Source organism: Sus scrofa, unplaced genomic scaffold (genome assembly GCF_000003025.6).
Source record: "Sus scrofa isolate TJ Tabasco breed Duroc unplaced genomic scaffold, Sscrofa11.1 Contig610, whole genome shotgun sequence".
NCBI lineage: Eukaryota > Metazoa > Chordata > Mammalia > Artiodactyla > Suidae > Sus > Sus scrofa.
The window spans coordinates 6,356-30,433 of record NW_018085265.1 but is presented as its reverse complement, the minus strand read 5'-3'; the positions used below and the strand labels follow the sequence as shown (position 1 = coordinate 30,433).

General features: G+C 41.5%; 1 pseudogene; it reads left to right on the top strand.

Annotated features, from left to right (window-relative positions):
• The first annotated feature begins 4,233 nt into the window (after positions 1-4,233).
• LOC102161211 lies at positions 4,234-18,664 on the top strand (annotated as a pseudogene).
• The last annotated feature ends 5,414 nt before the right edge of the window (positions 18,665-24,078 follow it).

Below are 24,078 nucleotides of genomic sequence, written 5' to 3'. Positions count from 1 at the left end.
TCAGGGGCTTGTATGTTAATGATTGTACTATCCTCTTCTTGAATGGATCCTTTTATCATTAAATTATGTCCTTCTTTGTCTTTTTGGATGGCCTTCCTTTTACCGTCTATTTTGTAGGATTTTGGATTGTGATGATCATGGTACGACTATAAATGTAATAAATTCATTGAGTAATAAAAACATCTATTTTGTCTGATTAAAGTATGCAATCTCCTGCTTTTTTGTCTTTTCCATTGGCATGAAATATCATTTCTCGTCCCCTTACTTTCAATCTATATCTGTCCTCTGACCTAAGATGAGTCTCTTGTAGACAGCATATTGTAGGTTCTTGCTTTTTTATGCAATCTGCCACTCTGTATCTTTTGGTTGGAGCATTCAGTCCATTGACATTTAAGGTCATTGTTGATACATATGCATTTATTGCCATATTAAAGCTTGTTTTCCAGTTGCTTCTCTGTTTCTTCTTTGTTCCTTTCTTTTTTAGTTGGATGATTTCCATTATTTTATTCTTGTTGTATTTTTCAGTGGTTGTGAATGTTAAAGTTTGGTTTTGATTTGTGGTTGCCCTGTTTTTTAAGCATAGTTAACCCCTTCCTAAAACTGCTTGCTTTAGCCTGATAGTCATATAGGCTCCAAAAACATTCTTAAACAGAAGAGTCTAGATTTTCTTACTTTCTTTCCCTACATTCCATGATTTGAAGTCCTTTTTAATATCTTCATGTTTACTGTTCCTTGTGGGGTTTTTTGAGTTTCTTAACTTTTTTTATTATTAAATGATACAAAGTATAAAACATTGCTTAGATCCAAACAAGTTACAGAAGAACACCTACAAATGCACTATGGACTACATGTGACAATTCTATTTAGCTTCTCTTTAATGATTTCATATTAGTGTCCAAAATGATCAACTCCAGCATTTTTTCTTTTTTTTTAATTTTCACTTTTTTTTCCCACTGTACAGCACAGGGACAAGTTACTCTTACATGTATACATTTTTTCCCCACCATTTTTCTGTTGCAGTATAAGTATCTAGACATAGTTCTTTTTTTTAATAATTTTTTTTATTTTCCCACCTGTACAGCAATGGGTCAGGTTATCCTTACATGTATACATTACAATTACAGTTTTTCCCCACCCTTCTCTGTTGCAACATGAGCATCTAGACATAGTTCTCAATGCTATTCAGCGGGATCTCCTTGTAAATCTATTCTAGGTTGTGTCTGATAAGCCCAAGCTCCCGATCCCTCCCACTCCCTCCCCTCCCATCAGGCAACCACAAGTCTCTTCTCCAAGTCCATGATTTTCTTTTCTGAGGAGATGTTCATTTGTGCTGGACATTAGATTCCAGTTATAAGTGATATCATATGATGGTATTTGTCTTTGTCTTTCTGGCTCATTTACTCAGGATGAGATTCTCTAGTTCCATCCATGTTGCTGCAAATGGCATTGTGTCATTCTTTTTATGGCTGAGTAGTATTCCATTGTGTATATATACCACCTCTTCCGAATCCAATCCTCTGTCGATGGACATTTGGTTGTTTCCATGTCCTGGCTATTGTGAATAGTGCTGCAATGAACATGCGGGTGCATGTGTCTCTTTTAAGTAGAGCTTTGTCCGGATAGATGCCCAAGAGTGGGATTGGCAGGGTCATATGGAAGTTCTATGTATAGATTTCTAAGTATCTCCAAACTGTTCTCCATAGTGGCTGTACCAGTTACATTCCCACCAGCAGTGCAGGAGGGTTCCCTTTTCTCCACAGCCCCTCCAGCACGTGTTATTTGTGGATTTATTATGATGGCCATTCTGACTGGTGTGAGGTGGTATCTCATGGTAGTTTTGATTTGCATTTCTCTTATAATCAGCGATGTTGAGCATTTTTTCATGTGTTTGTTGGCCATCTGTATATCTTCTTTGGAGAAATGTCTATTCAGTCTTTTGCCCATTTTCCATTGATTGATTGGTTTTTTTGCTGTTGAGTTGTATAAGTTGCTTATATATTCTAGAGATTAAGCCCTTGTCAGTTGTATCATTTGAAACTATTTTTCTCCCATTCTGTAACGTTGTCTTTTTGTTTTTCTTTTGGGTTTCCTTTGCTGTGCAAAAGCTTTTCAGTTTGATGAGGTCCCCATGGGTTTATTTTTGCTCTAATTTCTATTGGCTTTGGGAGACTGACCTGAGAAATATCATGATGTTGATGTCAGAGAGTGTTTTGCCTGTGTTTTCTTCTAGGAGTTTGATGGTGTCCTGTCTTCTATTTAAGTCTTTCAGCCATTTGGAGTTTATTTTTGTGCATGGTGTGAGGGTGTGTTCTAGTTTCATTGCTTTGCATGCAGCTGTCCAGGTTTCCCAGCAATGCTTGCTGAATAGACTTTCTTGTTCCCATTTTATGTTCTTGCCTCCCTTTTCAAAGATTAATTGACCATAGGTGTCAGGGTTTATTTCCGGGTTCTCTGTTCTGTTCCATTGGTCTGTCTGTCTGTTTTGATACCAATACTACACTGTTTTGATGACTGTGGCTTTGTTAGACATAGTTCTTAATGCTACTCAGCAGGATCTCCTTGCAAATCCATTCCAAGTTGTATCTGATAACTCTAAGCTCCCGATCCCTCCTACTCCCTCCCTCTCCCCCCAGGCAGCCACAAGTCTCTTCTCTAAGTCCATGATTTTCTTTTCTGTGGAAGGTTCATTTGTGCTGGATATTAGATTCCAGTTATAAGTGATATCTTATGGTATTTCACCTTTGTCTTTCTGACTCACTTCACTCAGTATGAGATTCTATAGTTCCATCCATGTTGCTGCAAATGGCATTATTTGGTCCTTTTTTATGGCTCAGTAGTATTCCATTGTGTATATACACCACATCTTCCTATTCTAATCATCTGTCCCTGCGTTTATCATCACTTTTACAGTAAGGTTTCTTTCCTTTATATCTGTATACTGCTTATTTAGGCGATTGCCTTCCAATTGTGATTTCCTCTATGCTATTTCTTCTTACCTTTTTTTATTTAGAGACGCCCTTTCAGGATTTCTTTTTTAGAATGGGTTTAGTATTGTTGTACTCTTGGGCTTTTGTTTGTTGGAGAAATTCTTTATTCCTCCTTCTATTTCAAATGATATTCTTGCTGGATAGAGTATTCTAGGATGCAATTTTTTCCTTTTAGAACTTTGAATATATCTTGCCCCTCTCTTCTGGCCTGTAGTGTTTCTGAGAGAAATCAGCTGATAGCCTTATGGGGGTTCCCTCATAATGAATGCTTTGTGTTGCTCTTGGCTGCCTTTAGAATCCTCTCTTTAACTTTTGCCATTTTGTTATAATAGGTCTTGGTGTGGGCCTGTTTGGGTTCAACTTGTTTGGGGCCCTCTGTGCTTCTTGTAGATTGATGTCTGTTTTCATTAGATTTGCAAAGTTTTCAGCCATAACTTCTTCAAATATTTTTTGATCCCCTTTTCTTTTCTTTCTCCTTCTGGAAATCCCTATTATGCATAGATTGGCCCCACTTTTATATTATCCCATGGTCTCTTATATTGCTCTCATGTTTTTTTGTCATTTGGTTTTCTGTCTGCTGTCCTGATGGGGTGATTTCCATTATTCTACCTTCCAAGTCACTAATTAGCTCCTCTGCATTATTCAATCTGCCCTTCAGTGCCTTTAGCTCTCAGTTTGTGTTCTCTGCCAAGGAATTTCTAGTTTATCTTGGCTTCTCTTATATTTTCTAGTCCCTTTCTAAAGTAATCTGGCATCACTGCCTATATCCGTTCTTATTCCTTCATATTCACCTTTAATTCCTTCAGTATTTTCACTCTCTCCCCTTTAACTCAGAGTCTATTAGACTGCAGGGTGTGTTTCATTGTTTACTGCTTCAGGTGAATTTGGCTGTTCTTTTAACTGGGAATGGTTGTTGAGCTTCTTCATTTTGCTTGTTTTTTTTTTTCTCTTTTCTGTGAGGTTAGGGAAACCAAGCTGTAGTCTTGAGGGCTATTTCTATGCAAGAGTGCCCCTCTGTATTTTATAGGGGGTTACTATTTATTTTGTCTTTGCAGTTGGGATATTTGCTGTCTGTTTCTTCAGTGTGAAGAGGCTGTTATCCCCAGGGTGCTGAGTGTGTGTGCAGGGAGAATGAGGCAAAGGTAGGGCTAGTAGTGAGTGCCTGGTTGCTGGGCCTCTTGACAGTAGCAAGGACCTGCAGGAAGGTGGCACAGGCTACTCCTAGCTGCAGGGCTCTGGAAGCGTAATGAGGCTCAGGCCAATTGAGATGGTGCCCAGAACATTTGACAGTGGCAGTTGCAAGGTGTGTGGTTTCCAGAGGAGTGAGAGCAACAACTGGTGGCATTCGGTTGCAATGCCCTCCTCTGTGGTGCCCTCTGAGGTGATTAGGGCTGTAAGTGGTGCCTGTTGATGGACCTCTAGTAGTGGTGGGCCATGTCCACCTCTGGAGTCAGTGATAACTGTGGTGGTTTGCCCCCACCAGCTATAGACCACACAAGAAGCACCCTGTCCTGCAGAGCCCACACAGGAGGTGCTACACAGGCTGTTCCTGGTGGCAGGTCCCTGGGAAGGGACACTGATGAAGCATGTGTGGGTGCTGCCTGGACCATTTGGCAGTGGAATCTGCAGGTTTGGGCATATTCCCAGGGGTAGTGAGAGCAACAACAGGTGGTGCTTTGTTTCAGTGCCTTTTTTGCCAGCCTCTGAGGTGACTGGGGCTGCACGTGGAGCCTGTTCACAGACCCCTAGTGGTGGCAGGCCTTGCCTCCCTCTGGTTTCTGAGATGACAGCTATGGTGGTTAGTCCCCGCTGCCTGTAGACTACACAAAAGGCACCATGTTGCACTTAGCTCCCTCCTGCCATTAGCCCATACAAGAGGTACCTGGCCACCAGTAGCTTGCACAGATAGTGTCTGGTTTTCTATAGTCAAAGAAATTGGCCTTTCACACCTGTAGCCTGCACCAGAGGCCCCACCATCTTCTGAGAGCCTGTGCGTATACAGGATGGTTCTCATGGTGGTCCACCTCCTCCTCCTCTCACCCTGCCCAACAATGGCAGCTTGTTGCTCCTCCACCTGGGTTCCCTTGGCTCTGGCATTCCATTCCCCAGCATATGGCACACCACTCCCTAGCCCCTCAGGTTGTCTCCACACAGCCAGCCCTAGTCCTCTCCCTGCAACTGACTCTGGAGCCTGAGTCCCAGTGCCCAACCCCCACTGCGTGTCTCAGGCTGTGGTGTCTTGTGGGTGGTGCAGATGATCTGTGTGACTCTCCTTCTGCTTTGCCCTCCTCAGTCCTCAGCTGCTGTGTTTTTCTTGGCAACATGAGTTCCCTCTATCTTGGCTGATCTCCCCATGGTTAGGTGGCTTCCCAGGTTGTGGGTTTCCTTTTCTCTTTCTCAGATCCCTCTCATGAATGCTAGTCCTGTCCTAATTCCTTCATTCTCTCTCTGTTTTCTTTTATTCCACCCACTTATATGGTGGTTTCTTGCCCTTATGGAGGTTTAGATTCTTGGCCAGTGTTAAGTAAATGTTCTGTTAGTAATTGTTCTACAATAGATGTGTTTTCTTTGATGTGTTTGTGGGAGAAGCGAGCAAAACTTCTTATTCCTCCACCATCTTGATCCTCGATTCTGAATCATTTTGAATTAAGAGATTAATTTGAGAAAGACTGACCTCTTTGCAATGAAGTTTCCCACTCAGGAATATAGGTTATTCCATTTATCTTAGACTTTTCATTGTTATTTGCTGAGTGTTATTATGTTTTCGGACGGGTTATTTGGGTTAAGTAATGCATTGTTCTGTACTGTTGTAGCCTACTTCTTAGCTGCAATTACGTGTAAATCCTTTTACACTTCTAAGGATGAAAAAAGTTTTTTGTTTTTATTTGTTTTCTTTTTAGGGCTAACCTTTTTCAGGCATATGGAATTTCCCAGGCTAGGGGTCCCATTGGATCTGCAGATGCTGACATATATCCCAGACACAGCAACGCCAGATCCAAGCCACATAGGCAAGCTATACCACAGCTTGTGCAACACCAAATCCTTAAACTACTGAGAAAGCAAAGGGTCAACTAGTATTCCTCATGGATCCATCCTCATGGATACTAGTTGGATTTTTAGCTTCTGGAGCCATGACAAGAACCCCTAACAAGTTTTCTTTCTATTTAAGATATTTCTTTCTTTCTTATTCTTTTTTTATATTACTCAATGAATTTATTACCTTTATAGTTGTACAATGATCATCATAACCCAATTTTGTAGCACTTCTCCCCAATCCCCACCTTTCTCCTTTGGAAACCATATGTTTTTCAAAGTCTGGGAGTCAGTATCTGGTTCTGCAAAGAAGTTCATTGTGTCCTTTTTGAGATTCCACATTTGATGTTGTGTCTCATTGTTGACTGGACTTCACTTAGCATGGTAATTTCTAGGTCCATCCCTGTTGCTAAAAATGCTATTATATCATTCCTTTTAATGGCTGAGTAATATTCCAATGTGTCTATGTACCACATCTTCTTGATCTACTCCTCTGTCAATGGACTTTTAGGTTATTTCAATGTCTTGGCTATCATATACATTGCTGCAATGAACATCGGAGTACATGGGTCTTTTCAAGTCATGGTTTTCTCTGGACAGATACCCAGGAGGGGATTGCTGGGTCAAATGGTAGTTCTATGTTTAGTTATCTGAGGAATCTCCATACTGCTTTCCACAGTGGTTGCACCAATTGACAATTCCACCAAGAGTGTACTAGGGTTCCTTTTTCTCCACCCCCTCTCCAGCACTTATAGTTTGTAGACTTTTGGATGATGGCCCTTCTGGCTGGTGTAAGGTGGTACCTCAGAGTGGTTTTGATTTCCGTTTCTCTAATGATGTTGAACATCTTTTCATGTGTTTTTTGGCCGTATGTATGTATTCTTTGGAGAATTATCTGTTGAGATCTTCTGCCCCTGTTTTGATGGGGTTGTTTGTTTTTTGGTATTGAGCTGTAGATGGTGTTATAAATTTTGGAGTTTAATATCTTGTCAGTCAACTCATGTGCAAATATTTTCTCCCATTCTGTGGGTTATCTTTTCATTTTGTGTAGGGTTTCCTTTGTTGTGCAGAAACTTTTAAGCTTAATTAAGTCCCATTTATTTATTTTTGTTTTTACTGTCTTTACTCTAAGGGGTGGATCTGAGAAGATGTTTCTGTCACTTATGTCAGAGAGTGTTTGGCCTATGTTTTCCTCTACGAGTTTTATAGTGTCTGGTCTTATATCCATGTCCTTAATCCATTTGGAGTTTCCTTTTGGGTATGGTGTTAGGGAGTGTTCTCATTTCATTCTTTTCCATGTGGCTGTCCAGTTTCCCCAGCACCACTTATTGAAAGGGCTGTCTTTTCTCCATTGTATATTCTTGCCTCCTCTGTCATAGATGAGTTGGCTGTAGGTACGTGAGTTTAATTCTAGGCTTTCTATCCTGTTCCACCGATCTATAGTTCTGTCTTTGTGCCAGTACCATATGGTTTTGAGGATTGTTCCTTTGCAGCATAGTCTGAAGTCAGGGAGCCTGACTCCTCCAGCTCCATTTTTCCTTTTTCAGGATATCTGGCTATTCTGGGTCTTTTGTGCTTCCAAGCAAACTTTAAAATATTTTGTTTGAGTTCTGTAAAACATGTCTTTGGTAATTTGATAGGGATTGCATTCAATCTGTAGATTGCCTAAGGTAGTATAGTCATTTTGATAATATTAACTCTTCCAATCCACGAGCATGGGATATCTTTCCATCTATTTGTGTCGTCTTTGATTTCTTTCATCAGTGTCTTATAGTTTTCAGAGTACAGGTCTTTTGTCTCTTTAGGTAGGTTTACTCCTAGGTATTTTATTCTTTTGGATGCAATGGTAAACGGGATTGCTTCCCTAATTTCTCTTTCTGATCATCATTGTTAGTGTATAGAAATGCCATTGATTTCTGTGTATTAGTTTTGTATGCTGCGACTTTGCCAAATTCGTGGATGAGCTCTCACAGTTTTCCGGTAGAGTCTTTAGGATTCTCTATGTATAGTATCATGTCATCTGCAAATAGGGATAGTTTGACTTCTTCCTTTCCAATTTGGATTCCTTTTATTTCTTTTACTTCTCGATTGCCATGGCTAGGAGTTCCAGAACTATGTTGAAGAGTAGTGGTGAGAGCGGACATCCTTGTCTTGTTCCTGATCTCAGCGGGAATTCTTTCAGCTTTTCACCATTGAGGGTGATGTTTGCTGTGGGTTTGCCATATATGGCCTTTATTATGTTGAGGTAGGTTCCCGCTATGCCCACTTTCTGAAGGGTTTTTTATCAGAAATGGGTGTTGGATTATTTTTTTTTATTATTTTCCCACTGTACAGCAAGGGGGTCAGGTCTTCCTTAGATGTATACATTGCAGTTACAGTTTTTTCCCCCACCCTTTCTTCTGTTGCAACATGAGTATCTAGACATAGTTCTCAATGATATTCAGCAGGATCTCCTTGTAAATCTATTCTAGGTTGTGTCTGATAAGCCAAGCTCCCGATCCCTCCCACTCCCTCCCCCTCCCATCAGGCAACCACAAGTCTCTTCTCCAAGTCCATGATTTTCTTTTCTGAGGAGATGTTCATTTGTGCTGGACATTAGATTCCAGTTATAAGTGATATCATATGATGGTATTTGTCTTTGTCTTTCTGGCTCATTTACTCAGGATGAGATTCTCTAGTTCCATCCATGTTGCTGCAAATGGCATGTCATTTTTTTTATGGCTGAGTAGTATTCCATTGTGTATATATACCACTCTTCCGAATCCAATCCTCTGTCGATGGACATTTGGATTGTTTCCATGTCCTGGCTATTGTGAATAGTGCTGCAATGAACATGGGTGCATGTGTCTCTTTTAAGTAGAGCTTTGTCCGGATAGATGCCCAAGAGTGGGATTGCAGGGTCATATGGAAGTTCTATGTATAGATTTCTAAGGTATCTCCAAACTGTTCTCCATAGTGGCTGTACCAGTTTACATTCCCACCAGCAGTGTAGGAGGGTTCCCTTTTCTCCACAGCCCCTCCAGCACTTGTTATTTGTGGATTTATTAATGATGGCCATTCTGACTGGTGTGAGGTGGTATCTCATGGTAGTTTTGATTTGCATTTCTCTTATAATCAGCGATGTTGAGCATTTTTTCATGTGTTTGTGGGTGTTGGATTTTGTCAAAGGCTTTTCCCGCATCTATTGAGAGGATCCTATGGTTTTTATTCTTCAGTTTGTTAATGTGGTGTATCACACTGATGGATTTGTGGATATTGAAGAACCCTTGCATCCCCGGGATAAATCCCACTTGATCATGATGTACAATCCTTTTAATGTATTGTTGGATGCAGTTTGCTAGTATTTTGTTGAGGATTTTTGCATCGATGTTCATCAGTGAAATTGGGCTGGGGTAGGCTTGTATTGCTACAAATTCCTCTTAGAATGGCTTTTGCTGCATCTCATAGGTTTGGGAGTGCCGTATCTTTAAATGGGGAGTCAGGATTCTGAGGAGAGTTTTGCTTTGTGAATCTTTGGGGGCATTTCATGCAGTTGCAGTTGTCTCAGAATTTTCATCCTTTGTCAGGTTGAATGACATCCTTTGTCAGGTTGAATGACACTCAGCTGACTTCAGCATGTCCTCAGGCAAAGTTACATGGTCTTGGTGTTCCTGTCATGGCTAAGTGGCTAAGAACCTGACCAGTATCGGGTTCAATCCCTGGCCTTGCTCAGTGGATTAAGAATCCAGTGTTGCTGTGAGGTGTGCTATAGGTCACAGACATGACTCGGATCCTGTGCAGCTGTGGCAAAGTCTGGCAGCTACAGCTCTGATTCAACCCTAGCCTGGGCACTTCCATATGCAGTGGATGTGGCCCTAAAAACAAAAGACAAAATAAAGTTGAGTGATCCTTCTTGCCTGTGACCATAAAGTACAGGGAAGATAAGGGGATTTTGGAGGCCTTGGAGGGTGCAGTCAGGATGCTGTGGGCCCTGAGTATGAGAGGACTGCAGAGCCCCACTGGCCCCTCTATCCTGGCATTTGGGGAGCTTGAAATGAGGACTGCCTTAGATGAGCACCAACACTGACATGAAATCTCTACCCATCACTGTGTGGACTTGGCCATTGGACACAATGAAAGGACCCTTTGTGTCAGAAAGGATGGTCCTTTGTGGTAGTTTTCTAACTTGACATGTCTATGACTTCATATTTCCAGGGCTCAAATAAAAATTAATCACTTGTGTATGGAATAATGATAATTTGTGGAAATAAACTTTTAAAATCACACTTCAAAAAAAAGAAGGAGAGGAGGTAGTCCTAGGAGATGCTCTCTAGGGGCTCTGATGAAATCACAGGGACTAGGGCTGGAGTAGGTGACATAAACATGTATTTTTTTCAGGTGTTTGTCTCTTGAGCCAGGCCTCAGATGTGCAGCCTCGGACAGAGGAGGTCCCCAGGCCCTACAGCTGATGGGAGGGGATGCTGTGTCTCTGATGACAACAGGGGCCTTGACAGTGTCCCCTATGACCTTGAGACGTGTATGTAGACTTGGTGCCCTTGTGTTCACCCTGGCCTTACATATGGGCCAAGACACCCCTGCCAATGCATTTCCTCAGAACAGTGGGGGGTTTAGCCTTGGCTCTGTTTCCCAGGCTTCTGGCTTTCCCTAACCACAGACTAAGAGGAGGGTTGTCCATTGCAAGACGTTTCACGATGATCTCTCTGATGTGGTGCTTTCTGATCCTGGCTTTCTTTCCACTGTCTGTGTGCAGCTCACACGATCCCTCCTGGCTTATCCAAAATGAAGCCCAGTGTCTGCAGGAGGGAGATGTGATCATTGGTGGGCTTTTCTCACTTTATTCACTTTTTCAAGATCCAGAATATTTTTGGAACGTTTCAACAACCATCCTGGCAGAGATGGGTGTCTTTTCCTGGAAGTGTTTTTCCCTTTCCTTCTCTTTCCATCTTCCATCAGTTCTGTTTATTTTCTGTGATTGTGAGGAAGATCTCTCTTGAAGCTTCAGGTAGTGAAACAAATGTGCTCTGAGTTTCACGTTCCCCTTCTGCTGTGTCCACTGTTTCATCTCCTCCTCACTTATTCTTCTCCATGGACTGATTTCCTTTCAAGGTGGAGCAGAAATCCATCGTTCTTCCTTCCAGCGCTCCTTCTCCTTCTGGCCCCTCACACCTCCCTTGGTACCTCATATTAGAACTCTCCCCATGGCCTCTTCTCTTGCTTCTTGGCCAGGAACAGGTGAGAATGGGGTCCCAGTCGCCCTCTGCCCTCCCGCATCCTGCCCTGGCGGTTCTAGGCAGTGTGGATGTTGTGGCATCCTCCAGCGAACTGCAGCCCCTGTCCAGGAGGGCAGTGCTAAGAGGCTACAGAAAATGTTCTCCTATAGAGTCCAACATCTGTTAATGGCTGAGGATGCTCACGGGACAGTATTCCCTGTGGAGGAGGTCTCTGTCATACATGCAGGATACCTCATTTTGTCTAACTATTCACCTTCCTTGGTGAAATATCCACACTTGTTACTATTGCAATTAGGCCCATGGTCCCTAGCCTCTTTGCCTAAGGTGCCAGCCTCAGAGTGGAGGAAGCCTGCTGAGAGGGCTTTTTGTCCTATTAGGTTCTCTTTCACTAGATGTTTTTCAGAGGCATTAGAGATTGGGGCTTCCTTATTTTTTCCTACATTTAATTAATTAATAATTTATTTATTTTTCTTTTATTTTTCTTATGCCTTCTTTTATTTGTTAATTTCCCACCACCAAATTTTTTTCCCCCCCACTGTACAAGTATTGGGAGCCAGTTACACATGCAAGTATATACATATTTTTTCTCCCACTGTCATGCTCCATTGAGTATCTAGACATAGTTCTCAGGTGCCTACACAGCAGGATCTTCATTGTTAATCCATTCTAAAAGCAATAGTTTGGATCCATTAAACCCCAGTTCCTGATCACTACCACTCCCTCTGCTCCCCCTGGGCAAGCCACAAATCCATTCTCCAAGTCCATGATTTTCTTTTCTGTGGGAGATGTTTCATTTGTGCTATATATTAGATTCAATTATAAGTGATATCATATGGTATTTGTCTTTTTTCTGGACGGATTTCCCTCAGTATGAGAGTCTCTGGTTCCCCTCCATTGTTGCTGCAAATGGCATTATTCATTGTTTTTTTGGCTGTGTTTTCCACTCTTCCTAATCTATCATCTATCATGTGGAATTTGGGTTTTTTCCATTGTTTGGCTATTGTAAATAGTGCTGCAAAGATATGCAGGTGATGTGTCTTTTTTTAAGGAAAGTTGTTTCTGGATAGATGCCCAAGAGTGGGATTTCTGGGTCATATGGTAGTTCTATGTACGATTCCTATGCGTACCCTGCATATGTTCTCCACAGTGGGCTGTACAGCTGCATACCACCAAAAGTGCAGGACGGTGAGTAAAGTGAATTAAGGTTACTAGGACAGCTAGGTGGGGCTGAATGTGACTCTGTGGTCAAGATTTTCTGAATTTTTTACTAGATTTTTTGGTTCTATGTTCTCAGGTACCTCAATGAATGTCTGACAACAAAGTGCCCAGCCTGAGTTATACTATATAGCTGATTTAAATATCATATCTCATGTATTTATTTATGTATATATACACACACAGAAAATTATGTTACATAATATTTAAATATGTGTATCATATATATATATACATGCTGTAATTGTAGTTTAAGTTACTTTCATAGGTATTACCTCGTTTGATTTTTAATGAAGTAACTGCTTTTAAATTTAAAGTTGAAAAAGAATGAAAATCTTTGTGAAGTCCTGCAGCTAACAGATCACCTGTATCCCCTTGAGAATTCTGTCTTCCACTCTATTACACCCTCCAGTTCCACCCTCTTCTGAAGAGCATTCAGTTTAACAACAGTGCTGGGGATTGGGTATTTTTGGATCAGCTTAGAATCCCTGGGAAAGAATATGATATTCTCAACTTTTGGAACTGTCCTGATGGACTTGGCTTCAGGTGAAAGTAGGACAATCTTCCCCCCAGGCTCCAGGTGGTCCAGATGTTTCCATACATGAAGAGTTGATGGAGCAGGCCATTGGGTTTATTGATGATACATAGCTCTTTAGAACATCCTGGCCATGAGCCCTTGGTGATCTCTGCGTGCTCAATAGAAGTAGCACAGACTCCCACTTCCAACCCGATTAATGGTCTCAGCTCCCTCCACCTTGAATAGTTGTCCTCTCCTAGTACCTGACACATGGGGGGAAAATACATCTAATCAAGACTTTACCTCTAACATTCGGTAGAGTTAGCTTCATGCAGGAGAGAAAAGCATCCAGGCCAGGAAATGGATGGGCTGCTTTTTTAAAACTCACACTTGTTGGTTGTCCCTGGAACATTCTGGGGACCCAGGACTAGATCACGTGTGCAGGTTTTAACAAGACTTTCCTCGGATTTCTTGAGACTCCTCACTGTGTGTGCAGCAGGAGCTGTGGCCCTGGATGGAGGCAAGCTCCCCAGTGGGGAAAGGCTGCCTGCTGCTTTGACTGCATGTGCTCCCCAGAGAAGGAGGTGTCCAATGCCACGGGTACTGATCTGGGGACTCTCCTCCTCACCCACTCCACTCTATGCCTATTTGTCCCTGCAAATGGGAGGACCTAAGAATACCAGTACATCCCAAGGTCTTCTTTCATTTACTCAGTAATTTCCCTCTTCAGCTAGTAACCTCCTTAGGAAAGATGTTTCTTTCTTTGGTTTTTATTCTTTACTTCATCTTTGGGACCCTTTAGCATGACCTTCTCAAAACCATGTTTTCAAAAGATTGTCCCAAATAAACCTATGTTTGTTGTGACTGTTACAAGGTAATATTGTTAGTGTTTAGTTAGCTTGGTTTTCTTGTGTTTCTCTCAACCACACTCCATCACACTAAACGTTGTATCTTATTCAGCTTCCTTTCTCCAGGGCTCTGGCACCACCTCATAACTTCAAGGAATGTGTCCAGCAATCATTGCCTGTGGTTTCACCAGGTGGAGAGCCTTGTGTATTCCTTGGGCCCAGCATATACAATGGCCTGGAGGACACATCTAGGTTTCTGGTTGCTCAACCCTCCCTGAGCTCTGCTAGGTCAGAGGCAGGACGGAGTAATGATGACAGAGGAGGGGCTAATGAGTGTGGAGTAGTTACTATTAAAAAGGACAAGTTTACTGAGTCAAAAAAAGATGAAAAAAAGACTGGAAAATAATTAAAATGGTATGTTATACCCTTGAGATTGAAAAATCTAATTGGCTGAAAAAAAAGCAAATTGGAAGGCAAAGCGTGGCTCTTTGTCTTTATGTTGAGAATTAGCCAATGATAACTGGTATCACAATATGCCAAGATATTTTGTCAGTTAAGCAACCATGTCCAAGATGTAATTGATTGCAATTAGCATAGATTGGGAGATATTTATATTAATACCTGCATCTTTTTTTCCATTAAAAAATTCTGTGTCAGTAGATATTATCAACATGACCATTTTACCATGAGAATATTTTTAAAAGGTAAACCTGATCCCCAAAATATGGAATACACATGTACAAAGATTTTTATGGGACAAATACATTAGCATTTATATAATTTGTTCCAAGGCTTGTGGCAAAATGGGTTTATATTGTTCATCAATAAAGGCTATTTTGCTTAGGTCCCCCCTGCAGCATATGAGTCCCCATGCTAGGGTGAATTGGAGTTGCAGTTGCCAACCTACACTACATCCACAGCAACACAGGATCCAAGCCACACCTGCCACTACACTTCAGCTCATAGCAACACAGGATATTAACCCACTGAGCAAGACAGGGATAAACCTGCACCTCATGGATACTAGTCAGGTTTGCTAGAACTGAGCCACAACAGAAACGCCAGTAAAAGCATTTTGACAATAGGACATAAGAGAACCATGTTAACACAATTGATAGGTCAGATAGAAATGCCTATGAGCTACGATAAACCATAAACTTTGGTTTATCTTTCACTGGTTCATCAGATCTATAGATCAACTGCAACTCACAGTGTTTGAGCTCTAAGAAATGTAAATCCCAAGTCAAACAGAAACCTTTGCTGGAGAATACCTAAGCTGCGTGGCTGGTAAATGAGCTGGGGTAGCACAAAAGCACTTGTCATCCTCTGCTTGTTCCAGTATTGAATAATTCTAACAAATTAATAAGATCAGACCCAGGAATGAAAGCCAAATTTGAGTACTTCTAACTCCAAATCTTATTCTCTGCAAATAAACCGCACTGTACTTGAACATCCCCAGCCTAATGAGATCAGCAGAATGTAAAGAAAAGGAAATAAAGTGTAAAATGAGGTTACAGACATAAAAAATAGGGCATGTTGGGGAGCTATGGAGTCAATAAGCCTTACACAGGCAAGGAATGCTACTCAGGGGAGATGAGTCAAGGCCAGTGTAGAGACAGGTGTTTACAATTAATCGTGTGGGAAAGGGAGGAAGTGACGTCCCAGGAAGAAGAGAACGTGTGTGGAGGTTCACAGTGTGAGGACACAGGGGCGTGTGAGCTGAAGGGAGGTCTCCCTTAAGGTCTTTGTAGTCATGAAGGACCTCAAAGGCTGCTCACCAAAAGCCATGCGGTCCAGACAGGACCTGAGAATTCGTGAAGCCTTCAGGAACCAGTAATTTTCACTCACTGTGACCCAACCCATCCCATAATTTGTCCTAAATAGGAAAGCTTATGAATTGTATTGTTGCTTTTGTTTCGTATAATTGAATAAAACATCTTGCCAGTATTTGGACTATTTTGGACTCCATTCTCCAACTCTAAATTGAATGTTCCTTCAAATTTGTTGGTTTGAAAATATTTAAAGCCCTAATTGACTGCGATGCGGTCTTTCTTTAATGAACATGATTAACTTATTCCAAAGGTTATTCTGATTTTATTAATAGTATTTTGTAAATGAGATTGGTGTATGGTTTCCTTTTTCATGATACAGTTCTGAAATTAAATCTTGATAAAATCCTCTGGAGAAAGTGTATCACAATACAGAAATGTCTCTGAATCCTGATATCCTACGGGAATGAGAGCTTTTTCAAGAGAAAAGGTTGAGATGAACATGAAAACTAGCAAAAGTGTGCATGAGGGAATGAGCATAGGCTTTTCAAATCAGACTACAGTGAGTAGGGCCAGGACTTCAGTAAGGGAGGTGAGGGGCAGGACATATACCTTCACAGAGGCGCCTGGGGTCAGGCAGGGCAGGTCTGGTGCCTGAAAGAGAATCCAGCTTCAATTTCGCCCCTTTGGGTGACCTATTTGCCTTGGCCTCCTCAGCCCTCAGTCCTGAATCTACATCCCAGCCCTGCTCGCAACCGCCTCCATGATCTCAGGTGCCTTACATCAGCCTTTTAAGCCTCAATTATTTCCTTCTGCGAAGCAGTTGCTTCTATCTCTCTACCTCCCAAGGTCTGTGAAAACTGAGTGAGATATAATCTCTCAAGTACATTGCCTGGAGTGTCACAGCTGCACAGGGATGTTGGTTCCTTAAACCTCCCTATCTATGCTGGGGCAGGGTGGTAGGGAGTCCCTGTGGTGCAGTAGGTAGAATGTAGATAATACAGAGCTCTTTCTTTCTTTCTTCACCACATCGCTGGCATATGGAGTTCCTGAGCTAGGGGTTGAATCGGAGCTGCACCTGCCAGCCTACACCACAGCCACAGCTGTGGCTGTGAGGGATCCGAGCCTCATCTGTGACCTACACAGCAGCTCATGGCAATGACAGATATTAACCCACTGTGCAAGGCCAGGAATTGAACCACATACTCATAGATACTAGTGGGTTCTTAACCTGCTGAGCCAAAATGGGAGCTCTGAATTAGAGCTTTGTTTCATGGCTAGGAGTTTGTACTCCGTCTAGAACAGTGGTTCTCACAGTGTCCTACGTTACCAACAGCATCAGCATGACCTGGGAATGTGTTAGAAATGGAAATTCTGGGTTCTCAGCGAAGTGCACTGGGGGCGGGATCCAGCAACCTGATTCAGACCCTCCATAGGATTCTAAGGTGCTCATGTGGGGATCATGTTGTAGAAGAGCTGAGAGTAATTGTGGCTTTTGATCAAAGTAGTATAAAGTATGAAGTAAGAGCAACAGTCAGAATGTGACGGAATAATGATGGACGACAGGGATCAAGCAGAAGACAGGAGCCTCATAGGGAGATATCTGTTAAAGTAACTGTGAGTACCAAGTCTAACAATAATAGAAAGTGACCATGCTAGGAGAAGGTTTGCAGTGGTGTGGATATAGCAGAAATACTGTCAATGGAGCTCTTAGTGAGGTGTGTCTTGGTCCTCTCTAGATCTGCAAAACCTGGATATTAGCTGGTCAGCAGGCTGACAATAGATGAACCCAGGATGTCCTACTCTGCCATATAGGTGAAGCGTTGATGTTCGTTCTTTCTTTCTTTCTTGCCACTCCTGAAGCATATAGAAGTTCGTGGGCCAGGGGTCAAACCAGGGCCACAGCAGCAACCCAGATGAGCCACAAGAGAATTCCTGTCATTACAATTTCAAAAGAAAAAAAAGGTTGTTGTCTGGCATATGACGATTAATAAAACAGATGATGTGAAGGCTCCTTGGCCTTTGATATACCAGGCGAACCTAGACATCGTGACCTTGGAATTTTTCTCTCTGTGCTGTTCCTTTTTTGCTGTTGAATTAGAGTCTTCTGAGCAAATGTGAGTATGTGAAGAGCTCATGAGAATCACTGAACCCACGGTAATGGCACGTCACTTCTCTTGCCAGATATGAAGCAATGTGTGAGGTGTGCAGAGGATCAGTACCCTAATAGTGACCAAGACCATTGCCTCTCAAAGGTGGTGACCTTCCTGGCCTGTGGAGATCCTCTGGGGATGGTCCTGGCCTGCACAGCCCTTGGTCTGCCTGTGCTCACAGCTGGGGCTCTTGGGGTCTTTGTGAAGCACAGGGACACCCCCATAGTCAAAGCTAATAACCGGGCTCTCAGCTACATCCTGCTCATCTCCCTCATCCTGTGCTGCCTCTGCTCCTTCCTCTTCCTTGGCCGTCCAACACTGCCACCTGCCTCCTCCAGCAAATGAGTTTTGGGCTCATCTTCACTGTGGCCGTTTCCACCACTTTGGCTAAAACCATCACTGTGGTCCTGGCTTTCAAGGTCACAACCCCAGGGAGAACAATGTGGCATTGGTTGCTCTCAGGGGCCCCCAGTGCCCTCATTGCCATCTGCTTCTTGATTCAAGGGACTTTCTGTGCAGTCTGGTGGGACCTCTCCCCCTTTCATGGACATAGATGCACATTCGGAGCCTGCCCCCTGATTGTCATGTGCAACAAGGCTCTGCCATGATGTTGTATCTTTCCTTAGGATACTGGGTTTCCTTGGCTCTCCTGAGCTTCTCCTTGCCTTTCCCGGCCAGGAGCCTGCCCAACACTTTCAAAGAAGCCAGGTGGCTGACATGCAGCATGCTGATGATCTTAGTGTCTGGATCGCATTCCTCCCTTTGTACAATAGCTCCAAAGGGAAGGTCACGGTGGTGGTGGAGGTCTTTTTGCATCTTGGCTTCCAGTGCTGGGTTACTGGGTTACATCTTTGTTCCAAGTTGCTGCCATATTCTCAAGTCAGAGAGGAATACCCTGCCCAAATTAAGGGGTAAAAACCAACTCTGGGGGAAAATAAATATTCTAGGAGGTGCATGTGTGTGTTACCTAAGACAATTAGAAAGCTTGAAAATTAAAGAAAAACCCTGAAGCGTTGTCTCCCCACACCTTGCCATAGGTACCTGTCTGTTCTGGCATCATTTTCCCCCTTGATTTGAATGCCTTGGTCATGTTCATTACATCCCTGGATATAAATAAATCTCTCTTCTGCACTAACTCTTCTTCCACTGATTCTTTCCTTGAATGGATAGCCTTTTGTTTTCACTTCCTAGATTTCATAGCATGTCCTGACAGCTGATAACAGCTATATTTTGGTATTGCTGTTTTGCAGTTAGTTTGTTTACTCATAATAATTTCCTCTTAAAGTTTTGAAAGGTCTTGGCAAGTTCCATAATACACAGGATAGCATTTGGGTTGGAATTGTTTTGATTTCGTAGATGAATTTGAAGAAGGACTGACTTCTTTGTGGTAAAGTTTCCCACTCAGGAATGCATGTTAACTCTCCATTTATCCTAGCCTTTTCACTTTATTTATTAATGCTTTATTATATTTATTATATTAATGAGTCATCTCTAGTTATTTTGGTTGTTAAGTAGTGTATAATTTGTTCTTTTTTGAGCTTACTAGTGGACTCCTATTAATTGTTAAGTTGATTCGAAAGATCCTTGGATTCTTAGGATTCTAAGACGTGGATGATAATACAAGGTTTTTTCTACTCTAGATACTTATTTCATTCCAGTTGCGTTGATGAGAGCCTTTGACACTCTGCTTAATAGTAGTCGTAACTGTGAGCTTTGTGTTCTTCGATTTGGTGGAAATGTTCCTTATTTCTTTTCACTAAGATATATATTTGTGGTTTTCGATCACACCTTCTTTTTAATGGAAATAAGTACCTCATTAATGACGAGAGTGCCCTGTCTTCAATGCACACTGTTTTTACATAATTATTTAAGTTGTGATAAAATTCCCATCTTAACCATTTTTAAGTGTACAGAGCAGTAGTAAGTATATTCGCAAGATAGTGCAAACAAATCCCAGAACTCTTTTCATCATCTCAAAATAAAACTGTAAACATGAAACACCTCCCATCCCCTGCCTCCATCATTCTACTTTCTTTCTCTATGAATTACTCGATGCACCTCATAGAAGTAGAATCATAAACTCTCTGTCTTTTGATGAATAGTTTATTTCACTTGGAATAATGTCCGTCAGGTTCATCCACATGTCACATGTGTCAGAATTTTCTTCCCTTTTCAGGCTGAATGATATTCCTTTGTACATATATATATGAACCACCTTTTGTTTATCCATTAATTCATCAATGGGCACTTGAGTTGCTTCTACTTTTAGGCTCTTGTGAATTATGCTGCTATGAACAAACTTGTACAAATATGTCTTTGAAATCCTGCTTTCAATTCTTTTGGGCACATACCCAGAAGTGGAATTTCTGGATCACAGGATAATTCTCTTTTAAGTTTTTGAGGAACCACCAAAGTGTCTGCTCTAATGGCCGCACCATTTTACATTCCCACCAACAGTGCAGAAGCTTTGCAGTTTCTCCACATCCTACCCACACTTGCTCCTCTTGGCTTTTTTGAGAAAATTCACCTCGATAAGCATGTGGTGGCATCTAATTGTGTTAACAGCAGTTCGTTTTGATTAGGAGTGAGATTTAGTTTTCTTGTTTTAATAGATAGAAATGACACACAACATTGTATCATTCCAAGTATAGAACATAATTTGCTGTGTTGTATAATCCACCATGATTACCACAATAAGTTTAATTCACCTCACATATTTACAACATTTTTCTTACTGTAAGAACTTCTGAAATCCATTCTCTTAGCAACTTTTGAATATACAGTTCTCTATTATTAACTACAGTTGCCATGCCATACATTAAATGCTTCAAACTCATTGACCTTGCAGCTGGAGGTTTTTGCCTTGTGATCACTGTCACCCATTGCCCTCACCCCAGGGCCAACTCTGGCAGTCACTGATCTGTTCTCTGTATGTAAAAGTCAAGAGTGCTCTTGTAGTGCAGCAGCTTTGGAATCCAGCCTTGTCACTCTGGTGGCTTAGTTCACTGCTGGGGTACGGGTTCTACTCTCACTTAGGAACTTACACATGCCACAAGTGCAGCCAAAGAAATAAAAAAGATAAAAGCTGAGAGGGTTTTTTTGGTTCCATACATGTGATATCATGGAATATTTGTCTTTCTCCATCTGACTTGTTTCACTCACCATAATGCCTTCACAGTCCATCCATGTTGCCACATGTGACAACAGTTGCTAATTTTTTATGGTTAAATAATATTCCACTGGGTATATGTGCCACATTTTTTTATCCAGTCATCAGTAGATAGATACATAGGTTGCTTCCCTGTCTTGGATGTAACAGGCAATACTGCTATCAACATGGGCAGCATGTCCAATATTAACTCTGATTGTTTGCTATTTTGTGATTGAGTTCTATGAGTTTCTCATATATTTTTGATATGAAACCTATATCAGATATATGATTTACAAATATTTCTCTCATGCTCTAGGTTGTTCTTTTTTTTTTTTTCTTTTATGGCTGCACTCACAGCATATGGAAGTTCCCAGGCTAGGGGTCAAATCAGTGCCATAGCTGTCGGCCTACACCACAGCCACAGCAACACAGGATCCAAGCCCTGTCTGCAAACATACACCACAGTTCACGACAACAGTCATCCTTAATTCACTGAGGAAGACCATGGATTGAACCTGTATATCTCATGGATACTAGTCGGGTTCATTTCTACTGAACAATGATGGGAATGCCCTCTTTTTTTATGGTTTCCTTTGCTGTGGAAAGCTTCTGCTTTTTAGTTTGATGTAGTCCCACTTATGCTTGCTTTCGTTGTTTCTTCTTTTTCATGTCTTATTCAAAACATAGTGCCAAGACTGATGTCAAGGAGCTTATCCCACATATTTTCTTCTAGAAGTTTATCATTATGGGTCTTACTTTCAATACATTAAGTCAATGTGAGATGATTTTTCTTAAATTATACCTCAGATGATTAATGACATTGAGCATCATTTTCATTTGCTTGTTGGCCATTTGTATAACATGTTTGGGAAAATGTCTGTGCGAGTCCTTTGCCTTTTTTGGTAGCAGGCAGGGATGGACTTCAAGTGTGGCATATGGAATTTCCCAGGCTAGGGGTTGAACCAGAGCTGCAGATGCTGGGCCTATGCTGCAGCCACAGCACTGCCAGATCTGAGCCATGTCTCGACCTACATCAGAGCTCATGGCAATGCCGGATCCTTAACCCACTGAGCGAGGCCAAGGATAACACCCCACATCCTCATGGATACTAGTCGAGTTCACTTCTGCTAGGGTCCAAAGGGAACTCCCTTTGACCATTTTTCATTGGGAATAAATAAATTATTGCCATTGTCTTTGAATTGTATGCATTCTTTACATAATCTGGATATTCCTCTCTTTTCATTAAGTTTTCCCTGTGTTTTTGTAAGGGTTTTATAGTTTTACCTCTTACATTTAGGCTTTGTACTTTTAATTATTGGTTGATGATAAGTAAGGTCAACTTCTTTTTTTGTATGTGGCTTTCTGGTTTTCCTACAAATTATTGAACAAACTTCTTTTCCCATTGAATATCTTGGTATCTCGATGATATTTATGACATATGAGGTTTTCTTCTGAGGTCTCTATTCTATCATTGCTCTATACATCCATCTTATGGTTTCACACTGTTTGGATTCCCGTAACTTTGTAATAAGTTTCAAAATAAGTATGCAGGAGTCTTCTGGTTTTAGTATTTCCGGAATTGTGTTTGGCTACTTAGATCCCTTGATTTCCATGTGAATTTTAAGATAGGTTTTTCTATTTCTTGAAAAAAAATGCCATTGAGATTTAGACAGTGTTGTATTGACTCTGGAGATCACTTTGGGTAATAACGCAGTCTTAGCAATATTAAGTCTTCTAATCTATGAACACAGGAGATCTTTCCATTTTTTATATCCCTTTAAATTATTTCACCACTTTTGTAGTTTGTGGTGTGGCACTCTTTCACTTCCTTGGATAAGTTCATTCCTAAATATTTCATTCATTTGATTCCTATGGTAGAATGCAATTGTTACCCTTACCTTATACCATACACAAAATTTAGCGGAAAATGTATCAACAAACTTAATGTAAGAGCTCAAAGTATAAAAGTTTAGAAGAAAATATAGAGGGGAAGCTTCATAACACTGGCACTTGCCATCACTTCTTGGATATGACCCAAAGCCCACAGGCAACTTAAACTAAGATACATAAATGGGAATATATCAGAATTTAAACTTGGGTTCATTTAATGACAGAATCAACAGAGTGAAAGGCAGCCTGAGGGATGACAGAGAATATTTGTAACTGCTATATAAAATAAAGGTGATAGGATTCCCACTTGTGGTGCAACATGTGGGTGGTGTCTCTCTAGGGCCAGGTGACAGGTTCATAGGTTCAATCCACCCAAGCACAGTGAGTTAAAGGTTTTGGCCACCCCCCAGCTTTGGCATCCGATTGCAACTTGCAGTTCAGGTTCTTCCCTGGTCCAGGAACCCCATATTCCTTGGGGGTGTCCAAAAAAAAAAGAGAAAATATGTAAGGGGTTACTATGCAGAATAGATCAAATGATTACAACTATGTAGAGTTATATCTCTTCTCAAGAGGGCAGTGGGATATAACACTGTCCTCTTCTTTTAGGCCGATGACAGCATTACATAAGTAAGCCACCCATTGTTTAAGCTTATGTTGGTTTCATTCTGAACTAATCTTATAGCCATTGCTGACAAGGCCCCTAGTTGTGTGTGGAGAGGAGAGGTAGCAGAGGGAAAAAACCAAACTCTCTCTATTGGGGATTGGGGCGCACCTAGCAGTTTGTACAACAACTTTATGCCTTCAGAAACAGGGCGGGCATCATTTCTGTTGAAAATGAGTCTCCTTTATTGCGGCATGTTTCAAGGCAAACAGAACCTGAGAGCTATGTGGGGAAAAGAGAGCACCAGCTCATGACGAAGCAGGCCCGTCCAGCCCTCATCTTGAGGGATGCCAAAAAGGGTCTTTCTCAAAGGGAAAATACCTTCTTGGTCGAAGAAAGCATGACCTTGCTTGCAACCACTGTGTTATTCTTCTGAAGATGGTGTCTGGGCTGAACAAAAACTTTCAGGTGATAGAAGACGCAAGATGGAGAAATGTGCCCATCACTTGGCATCCCTCAGCCCCACCAGATTCCAGGACAGCTCACGGAGATGTCAGATGTCCTTTATTTACATGGATTCATATCAGATTTATCTCAGAAAATGAATCTTATCAAGCAATCTATTATTTATTTGTGTAATTTTCTTCCCTCCTTTAATTGAATATCTTAATGTCAGGTGAGAT